Genomic DNA, 11049 nt, shown 5'->3' with positions numbered 1-11049 from the left:
AGGTTATAAGAGTTGAGTAAATGCCAAGCAAAACAAAAAAAGTAAACAACCAAGAAAGTCTCATACCTGGTCATCTATATTGAAATTTCAGAACATGAATGGTGAGAGCTCTGAGAAAAACCAAAACAGTAAGAAATAAACCAAAGAAAAAAAACCTTTTTGTCTACAAAGGAATGAGAATCACATGACATCTGGCTTCTCATTAACAAAGTGCAGAATAAAATAGTAACTCTGAGTCTAAAATTCTACACCCAGCTAAAATATCAATTTTGTGTGATAGCTGAATAAGGACGTTTTTGACATACAAGGACCCAGGAAATCTCTGGTTCACAGTGCTTCTCTGGAGGAAGGAAGAGAGGATTACTTCCAGCAGGAAGGAAAGTGAGTTTGTGATCCCCTTTTTTCTAACATAATGCGTGAGGAAACTGAGGCTCAGGAAGTTCGAGCAATGTGCTTCAGGTCATGCAGCTCGTTGGGGGAGAGCTGGGACTCCAAGGCACCCCCGGGCCTAAAGGCTTTAGAGCTTCCCCTCATCAGCAGTTCCCCACCAGGAATGTGCGTGGCCCTTGCCCAAAATGCAGATCCCCAGAGCCGCAGAGTCGGCCCTCAGGGTGGGCCCGGCCTCGCACTGTTAGGGCTCCAGAGGAGTTCTAAGGGCACCTGCGAGGTGCAGTCTGGGGAGGCCCTCTGCCACGCTGAAGAGGGACCAGGCGCCTGGACTTCGTGGGAAGTGCTGTGCAAAGGAGCAGGGGCCTCCGATACGGGGTGGGCTGAGGAGGGGGGCGGGGAAGAAGGCATCCTCACTGAACCAGGGACAAAGGCAGGAAGGAGGACAGATGGCAAACTTGCTGTGGACAGGGACCGACTCCTACCCGTCCACTCAGCAGCCTTCTGCCCAGCCTGGCCAGTAGTTTTCGTTCTCAGGTCTTGGCAGCATGCTTGCAAACTCCAGGCCTTTGAGGATTCCTTGCAGGGAATAAAGCTCTCAGACTAAGAGTCGTGTCTGCTTGGGCTGTCATAACAACATACCACAGACTCGGGGCTTACACGACAGAAATATATTTTCTGACGCTCTGGAGGCTGCAGGTCTGAGGTCAGGGGGCCAACATGGTTGAGCTGTGGTGAGGGCCCACTGCCCGGCTTGCAGATGGCTCCCTTCTTGCTATGTGCTCACACGGCCCTTCCTCAGTGTGTGTGCACGCAGAGAGACCTAGCTCTCTGGTGTCTCTTCTTCTAAGGGCACTAATCCCATGAGGAGGGCCCTGCCCTCATGGCTTCCACTACCCCTAATGACCTCACTCAGGCCCCATCTCCAAACACCATTATATTGGGGGTTAGGGCTTCAACATACGAATTTTGGGGGAATGCTAATATTTGGTCCATAACTCTAAGCGTGCACAGATCAGGGATAATTTCGGCTCAGTCCTCACTGCAGTGTTATCATGCCCAGTTGCGTTAGTACCATCCCCGCACTTCTTCCATCCCACCTTGGTTGCCCTTGGGCACTGGTAGTGTCTGGGTGACTGGTTTACTGTGTGACCGTGCTCTCTTGTATACGCACAAAGCAGAGTTCTCTCGTGTTCCACACGTGCCCAGTCTTCCTTTAGTGTGGGCTTGGTGCCGTGCTGCCTGCCACCTCTTATGCCCAGCTCTTGGAGAGCCCAGGTGTGCTGGTCACCAGCCTTGCCTGGCTGTGCGTCCTCCCCAGCACAGAGTATTGCTCAAAGCCACATCTCCCAGGGGGGCTTGCGGCTGCCCAGCGTGTGGGGTTCCCCAGCTGAAAATCTCCCGTCTAGATCCCCTAGGATGTCTCTGTTGGGGGCCCGTTGGATGTGGGCAGAGGCCAAGGTCGTAGACCCCATCTAGTCTTCATCCCCAGTTTTGTTTGGCGTGTGTGTGTGTGTGTGTGTGTGTAGATCATGCTTGTTACAATCTTGGGCTGTATTTGGAGACCTGGGGTGGGGGTACAATTTCCCTTCTCAGCTTGTCCAAGCCCCGTTCGAGTTTACCAGCCCGGGACTAAAAGCTGAGCCGAATTAAAGCGAGGACTTTATTCTTGGCAAAAATACATTTTCCTCTTCCTTGAGAAAAGAGGACTAAATGACGTATGAGGTTAAAAAAAAGAGCTTTGTGATGTTAAAAATTCTTGCAAAACATGTTTTTAATGACTTGAGTGTAAATTAATAAGAAACAAATGCGTAGTATTTTCTTTCCTAGACTATGAAAACAAAAACAACTGTAAGCAGAGTCTAAGGGGAAATCACGTGTGGGGGGTTTGCCCTTTTCTGTATGGCTGTGCGTTCCACCCAGCCTGAATCCACGTCAGCTGGGACCCCCCAGGCAGCTTCCGGCTCAGTCAACAGAGGCTTATGGGATGGACGACGCTGAGGCCCCTCTCCCGGCCACCTGGCAGGGCTGGCTCATCCACACTGGTGCGTTCAGGACTCTTTGCTGCCTGCCCGTGACCGAGAGGACCCTGGAAGTGGAGGTGGGTCAGCCACGTGGGCGTCCTCAAGAAACTCACAGGCAGTCACTATTCTAAGGAGATATGCTGTCTTAAAGGGCCCCAGACTTTGAGACTAGACAGAGACAACAGTCACAGGGCCTACCAGGCAGGCTCACTCCCTGTGCGTTGGGAGTTCAAGACAGTCGTGATGTTGGCCTTTGATGCCTGGCAGTGCGTATGCCCACCCCATCTTCCCTCGGGGTGATTTCTCCTTCCCTTCGAGACCCCCAGACTCCTCCCCATGGGGTTTGAAGCCCCCTGTGTTGGCCTCTCTCCATGTGTCTGACCTGGTCTTCCCTGCGCCCACTCGCCTTGAGTTCCCTGACACATGCTCCAGGCGGTGTACCCTGCAGGAGGAGAGCTGGAGAGGCCTCCCGCTCAGACCTCACACCACATCAGCAATTAGCAAAAGGGATCTCCTCGAGGGTCCCTTTGACCAGAGCGGTGTTCTCCAAGGTGAGGTTTGCAGGGAGCGAACTTGTGCCATGACGGAGGCGGACGGCCTACTGGAAACACAGCCGCTCTGTCACTACTTGCTGTGTGACCTCAGGCAGGTTCTCTGTCTCGTTTGAGTCATACTCCCTCCACCTCACAGGTTTAGTGTAAAATGAGTTGAGGTGACAGACATAGGCCCACCAGAAGTGGTGAGTCTTGCCATGTGTTCTGATGCTGTGGTTGTCATCTCTGAGATAGGACGCCTATAGTTACAACAAACCGGTCCTGCCTTAGTGATCTCAGCAGCCCGCTGTTCGTAAACCTTTTCCAGGCAGACAGATTACCTTTTAATGCCTTGAACTTAAACTAGCACTCATAGCCGGCAGAGGAGGGCATTTATGAGGGGCCCTCCCATGCTGGAGGCAGGGCGGCCCAGCAGGGAGAGTGCGGGTCTGGGCGCAGCCGCCTTGACAGTTATCCTGAGCAACCCATGCCTGATCCCGTGCCCACGGGACACGGTGTTGACACCCAGTATTTCAGTTCCACTGTCTTATATTTCCAAATCAGTATTATTATACTGATTCATACAATCAATGTATTATTTATATAGTCAATGCTTGAATAGGTTTGCAAACTTCTTTACCCATTTTGTTGCTTATCATTATTTCTTGTGCCATCACCTCCTTCTGGCTTCAGTTTTCTTAGAGTTCTTTGAGTGTTCTTCAGTGACAGTCTGGGAGAGGTAAACTCTCTGAATCCATGGTCATCGCCCTGTGTGAGGGGGTGGGATCCCCCGACCCCGGTTTCCTCTTCTCTGGGTCTGCAGCCCTTTGCAGTGTTGACCTAATCCCACCCACTCAGTGGGGGACTGCCGTTCTCACCTCCATGTTCACTCACTGCAGGCCTCGTCTGTGCTTCCCCATGCCTTAGCTTTGCTTTCATATTTCTAATCGAATCCCATTCCTCCTGTCAATGTGTGTAAGTACCTACGGTGTCCCGGGCACTTGGAGCTCCAGACCCTGTCCCGCTGGCTCTTTCACACATGTAGATGACCCCCCCCACCCCCACCCCCTCCCCGGGCCTGCCTCCGCTCCAGGAACGTCAGGCTCCCCGTTTTCTCCTCCCTTTGCCTCTGAAGTAATCCCTGAGTTCATTCTCTTTCCACATCTTAACAGGAGCAGTAGGAGAGCAAAGATTTTGGTCAGACCACGCGTCTCTCTGTACTTGAGTGGCGTGACTCCTCTGGTCGTCTTTGTTCTTAGATTTGGAAATGACCTTAGTTTAGTTTTGATTTCCCTTCTCTCTGTGGCAGCCAGCCTCTGCTATCTGTTACAACTGAACCGAAATGTTGGCTAGCCAGTTGATTGAGGAAGAAATCAGCTGTGCTGAGGACAGGACGTTAAGAAACTGTTTTCAGGCAGACCTGGGGACAGTGGGACCAGCACCAGATGTGGAGGCAGGAAACGTTCGTCCTAAGGCTGCTACTTTGCTGTGTGACCTTGGACAGATCCCTTAACCTCTCTGAATCTTGGTGCCTTGCAGGGTTGTTGTGGAGTCAGATAAGATAATACGTAAGAAATTGTTTTTTTGGAAACAGTTTATAGTATGAAAAAATGTAAAAGACTATAAAGGAACCTGATTTAATCTGAGAAGGTTTTTGAACGCCAATACTTTCAACAAAAGAGTGAGATGACAAATGACCTTTGGTCTGGGCCAGGCTTTTCTCTGGAGCCTGGTGCTCCTCGCCTTGAGAGTTTCTGTCCTTTCCTGCGGGAGAGACTTTTAAGCTTCTTAATTTGAACTGTAGACATACCCAAGGCGCACCGGATGTGTTTCAACCAAGTGGAGAGGGTAGACCACCATTTCTGCCCTTGCTGGGAGTTGAGGGCTGAGGCTGTCCACCACGGGCAGCAGGCTCCCCGGGAAGCTGTGTTGGGTGTGACCGCATGTGGACTGAGGGCTTCTCCAGGGGCCACACGCTCCAGGGCAGCCTGTTGGCCTGACGCCTCCTGGGACTGCCCCACGCTGGGGCCTCAGGTGGGCTGCAGCTGGGCAGAAACCCTTGCCGGGGCTACAGCCTTGGTTCACACGGGCTTCTGTCTCAGAAAGAAGAATTTAGAACATCGCCTCCAAGTTTAAGTGTATTACACGAGCACCTTTGTTACAAAAAGAATTTTGAAAGGAAAGAACCCTTTTATGCTGCCAGTGATTATTTCGTTAAAGATTTTGGTTGGTATGTGCATGTTTTCATCTTTTGTATGTTCTAAAACGGGGTCCCTCTGAAGGCTGGAGTTGTCAGACTGCCTGTAGAGCTGACGGTGCTGGGGGCGTGTGCAGGAACCTGGGCGTCGCTGGGTCCTGACTCTGCCCATCCTTCCTTGCTTTTCCTCTTTTCACTGGGCAGGCCTGGGGAGGCCAGGGCCCCGTTGCCTGTCCTGCCTTTCTCTCGCCCTGGAATTTGAGCAAGTGGCCTATGTTCTCTGGCTTTAGCATTCTCACCTCTAAAACCAGGGGATTCAAATACCAGGCAGAGACAGAGGTGCCTCAGTGCCCGACAAATGCTGCTGGGCGAAAGAATGCCCAGGTGTAACTCCAGGAAGCTGGCACTGCCAGTAAAAGGCCGCCTCCAGCTGAATTCCGGGTGGGGCTGAGTACCGTGCATTGTGGCCCATCGCGGCTCTGCAGGAAGGAGGCAGGATTGCCAGGTCACAGAGTATGACAGCCTCTGCCAGGATCCTGACTCACACGTCTTCCAGCAGGGCTCCTGCTCCCCCCACCAGGTCGCCTTCCGGGTGGCTCCGAGCCTCAGGGTCCAAGCCCTCCCCACCTCCCACCCCCGCAGCGCCGCCCCCCCACCCAGCCCCGTTTGCTGTGGGCGGGCTGCTAACTCCCTGATGGCTTGTGCATCTGGCTAAGTTCTCACCCATTTCTCTTTAGGGAGGGAGCATGGCATCTCCTGCCAGTCATTCCTATGGCTGCATGTGAGGCACGCAAAGCTCACTGGCATTTTTTGAGGCCAGGTTGTTAATTGGCTTAACCAACAGTCATGGGAAAAGGAGGGGAGTGCTCTGGAGGCTGCCAGCCAGGACTGGAAAGCAGCAGCACACCCAGCCCAGCGTGCCCAGGGGAAGCCCGTGAGTGCCCCGGCCGCCGAGGTGGGCTTTGCCTGGCTCTGGGTTCCCTCGTGCTTTTGCTGTCTGGCATGACGATGGTCACAGAAGGGCTCTTCCTTCTCTTCATTTCTAACTTTTGCGGGGAGCAGCTGCTCCCTGTGGCAGGGGAAGATGGACAGGTAATGGCAAGGTGTCCTGGTCTTGACTGCACTTCCGCGGTGGTTGGTGAGGGGACATCTCATGTGCTAATGCGGCATCTGTGCATCCTCTTCTGAGAGGGGTCTCCTCTGCGTTTTTGCCCGTTGTCTAATTGGGTTGTTTGTTAGTTTTACTGTTGGCCTTTAGAAATATGTGTGTGTATATATAAAAGTGTTCATTGTATATTCTAGAACAAGTCATTTGTCAGCTATGTGGTTTGCAAATACTTTCTCCCAGTCTAGTGTGTTTGTTCGTTAAGATCGTTCACAGAGCAAAAGTTTTAAATTTTAGCGAGGTACAATTTATTTACTCTTTCTCTTTTGTGGATAGTGCTTTTGGTGTCAAGGTAACTGTTCACCAAGTCCTAGGGCCTGAGGACTTTCTCCTATATGTTCTTGTAAAAGTTTTACAGTTTTACGTTTTGCATTTAAATCCATTTTAGGATACGTTTTGTAGATGGTGTGAGGTTTGGGTAAAGGATTCTTTTTGGCCTTTAGATGTGTATTTCCTCCAGCACCATTTGTTGAAGAGACTCTTTCCTCCATTGCTTTTGCACCTTTGTCAAAAATCGGTTAGCCGCGTTTGTGTGGGTCTCTTTCTGATTTCTCTCTTCCGTTCCTCTGCTTCGCGTCTGCCTCTCTGCGTGGTCTTCACTCCTGTGCTGTATATGTCCTAAAGTTGAGTAGAGGGCTTTCTCTCACATTCTTCTTTTTAAAATTGTTTTAGATATTCTAATTCCTCTGCCTGTCCATATGAACTTTCGAACAATCTGGTCTATGTCTTCAGAAATTCTGGCTGGGTTTTGAAAGGAGTTACATTAAACCTATAGATCGATTTGGGGAGAATTGACACCTTTACTAAATTGAGTCTTTCTGTCTATGAACGCCATGTGTCCCTTCATTTCAGAGTTGGATTTCTTTCCTCAGCATGTGTAGTTTTCAGCTCCTAGTCAAGTACATGTTTTATTAGATTTACTTGTATTTCATTTTTCTTGCACAGTTGCAGTGTTGTGCTTCTGGTTTTGGCTCCATGTGTCCGTTACTAGTATATAGAAATACAGTGGATTTTTGTGTGTTGAGCTTATTTCCTGGAACCTTGCTGAAATCACTTACTAGTTCTCAGAGTGGTTTTGGAGATTCCTTGGTCTTTTCTTCATAGACTGTTGTGTCACCTGCGAATAGCTTTATTTCTTCCTTTCTGATCTGCACCCGTCCTTCCCTTCCCTTTTCTTGCCTTGTTGCACTGGCTTAGAACTTCCAGTATGCTGTTGAATGGTGGTGGGGAGTGACCATCCTTGCCTTGTTCCAATCCTAGAGAAAAACTGTTAGTCTTTTGCTATAAGTCTAATGTTAACTATAGGTTTCTGTAGATTGGCCCTGAGCTAACATCTGTTGCTAATCTTCCTCCTTTTTTTCCTTCCCCAAAGCCCCAGTACATAGTCTTTATCAAGTTGAGGAAGTTCCCTACTATTTCTGATTTTTTGAGTTTTTTAAAAATTATTTATGAGTATTGAATTTTGGCAAGTGCTTTTTCTGCATCAGTTGATATATGATCATGTGATTTTTCTTCTTTAGTCTGTTGATGTGGTAGCTTACACTGATGGATTTTCAAATATTGAACCAGCCTTGCATACCTTGACTAAATCCCACTTGATCATAATGTATAATTCTCTTTATTTATTGTTGAATTCTGTTAGTTAGTATGTTGTTAAGGATTTCTGCATCTATGTCTGTGAGGGGCTTGGACTGTAGTTTTCTTTCCTTGCGCCCTCTTTTCTTATTTTGGTGTCAGGGTAATACTGGCCTCTCCATTCTACTTTTGAGCCCATCCATTGAGAGTTTTTTTGTGTGTGTGATTATATTTTTTCAGTTCTAAAATTTCCTTTTGGTTCTTTGTTAGATACTCTATTTCTTTGCTGAGATTTTCTGTTTTTTCACTTATTTCAGGTGTGCTCATCATTGCACTTCTGTGTCATCATTGTAGCATTTTATCAGGGCTGCTACAATCCTTGTCAGATAATTCCAACATCTGTGTCCAGTCAGTGTTGGCATGCGATGACTGTTGTTGTTATCATTGACTGCTCTCATTTGAGTTGAGGTTTTCTTGGTTCTTGGTGTAATGAGGGATTTTCATTTGAACCCTGGGTGTTTGGGCTCTTCCAGACTCCGGATCTTAGCAGGTGGGGAGGGATGCAGCCTCGTCGCTGCCAGGCGGGCTGGGATCCTGGTCTCGTGTGGCCCGTGGACACTCTGGGTGGGGAGGGATGCCTGCCAGTGCTGGCAGGGGTGGGATCCTGGTCTCGTGTGGCCCGTGGATGTGCTGGGTGGGGAGGGATGCCTGCCAGTGCGGGCAGGGGTGGGATCCTGGTCTTGTGCGGCCCGTGGACGCACTGGGTGGGGAGGGATGCAGCCCCATCGCTGCTGGGCGGGCCGGGATCCTGGTCTCGTGCGGCCCGTGGATGCGCTGGGTGGGGAGGGATGCCTGCCAGTGCTGGCAGGGGTGGGAGGGCCCCTCCTCCCGTGGTCTCCCCAACTCTGCGGGTGGGAGTGGGGGCTGAGCTCCTCGCTGCTAGATGGTGGTGAAAGTTCCACCTTCCTCCTAGGCCTCCTCTGACACACTCCAGCATGGGGGAGCCCTCATTACCAACTGGGGACAGGAATAGGGTCTTCATGTGGACTCCGGGGACCCCAGGTGTGCAGGGAGAGCAGTGTTGCTGGGCTCTGAGCTTTGGAGCCTTACGGTACGGAAGGGTGTGTGTGCCCCCAAATGACAAAGATCTGTCAGAGACTTTTCTCAAGGCCAAGACAGCTTCTATCTTAGCTCTTACTGAAGTCTCAAATCTGGGGGACTCTAAATGAAAAAGGACAAAATTCAAGATTAAAGTAAATAAATGGAAGATTAGCCCCTGTTAGAACTGCCTGGTGATTTGAGTATTCAGCCCTTCCAAGCGGAATTCCAAGGGGTTTTCAGGAGAAAGAAATGAGGATTATCCACATTTGTAGAAGATCTTAAAATAAATTTGTTAAAAGTTATGCTCATCAGTTAGCGGCTGGAGCTGGCATGGCGGGGATGGCTCTTTTCACCAGACAGTGCTGGGCTGGGGGCAGGAGGCCTGAGTGTGAGGTCTGCCCATTTCCCCTGAGTCCTTCTGCTGTGTGAACTTGGGTGATTTCCTGCCCTCTCTAGGCTTGGGTCTCATCATTGGTCATCTAAGACAGTTGGACATGTGGTCCTTAAACCTAATGTTGAGTCCCTTAAAATTTTTCAGGGGATCTCTGTGAACACTCAAATCAAGTCCAGACTTGAAAGGGCCTCCTCGTAGCCCAGAAATAGACCCACATGGACATGGTCAACTAATCTTTGACAAGGGCACCAAGAATGCACAATGGAGAAAGGACAGTCTCTTCAATAAATGGTGCTGGGAAAACTGGAAAGCCACATGCAAAAGAATGAAACTGGATCCCTATCTCACACCATACACAAAAATGAACTTGAAATGGATTAAAGACTTAAATGTAAGTAAAACTCCTACAGGAAGACATAGGGAAAATGCTCATTGACTTTGGGCTTGGCAATGATTTTTTGGATAAGACATCAAAAGCATAGAAGACAAAAGCGAAAATAAACAGGAAGGACTATATCAAACTCAAAAGCTTCTGCACAGCAAAGGAAACCATCAACAAAACGAAAAGACAACCTCTAGAATGGGAGAAGATATTTGCAGACCATACATCTGATAAGAAGTTAATATCCAAAATATATAAAGACCTCATACAACTCAACAGCAAAAAAACCAAATAATCCAATCAAAACATGGGCAGAGGCCAAAAGAGACATTTTTCCAAAGAAGACATACAGATGACCAACAGGTGGATGCAAAGGTGCTCGACATCACTGATCGTGAGGGAAATGCAAATCCAAACTGCACTGAGATCTGACCTCAGACCTGTCGGAAAGGCTGTGAGCAGAAAGACGAGAGACAATGAATGTTCGTGAGGACGTGGAGAAGAGGAAATCCTGTGCGCTGTTGGTGGGAATGTAAATTGGTGTAGCCCCTATGGAAAAGAGTATGGAGGGTCCTCAAAGAATTAGAAATAGAACTAGTGCATGATCCAGCAATTCCACTTCTGGGGATTTATCCGGAGGAAATGAAATCAATATGTTGAAGACATGTCTGCTCTTCCACATCTATTGCAGCATTATTCCCAAAAACCAAGGTATGGAAGCAACCTAAGAGTCCTTAGATGGATGAACGGATAAACAAAATGTCATATTATATATACACACACACACACAACTGAAAAATATTATTCCACCTTATAAAGAAGGAAATCCTGCCGTTTGTGACAACATGGTGGAGCTGGAGGACGTTACGCTAAGTGAGATAAACACAGAAAGGCAAACACTGTATGATCTCACTTATGTGGAATTTTGGGGGAGATGTTGTTTGAAGGGTACAAACTTCCAGTTGTGATGAATAAGCTATGAGGAACTAATGCACAGCTTGATGGCTATACTTAATAATACTGTATTATGTTCTTGAAATTTAAGAGAGTAGATCTTAAGTGCTCTCACCACACACACACACAAAGGTAACTGTGTGAGGTGACGGACACGGTAACATGACTGTCGTAAATATTTCACAATGTGTATGTGTATCAAATCCTCACATTGTACACTTTAGGTATATAGAATTTTATTTGTCGATTATACCTCAATAAAGCTGGAGAAGAATAAAGAACAAAGGTATATAAGATTAGAAAGAAGAAAAGAGATAGAATCACAGGTATGTAAGAC

The sequence above is a fragment of the Equus caballus genome, chromosome 18 (assembly GCF_041296265.1).
Source record: "Equus caballus isolate H_3958 breed thoroughbred chromosome 18, TB-T2T, whole genome shotgun sequence".
Lineage (NCBI taxonomy): Eukaryota > Metazoa > Chordata > Mammalia > Perissodactyla > Equidae > Equus > Equus caballus.
The sequence above is the reverse complement of the archived record's forward strand: the minus strand, read 5'-3'. Positions refer to the sequence as shown.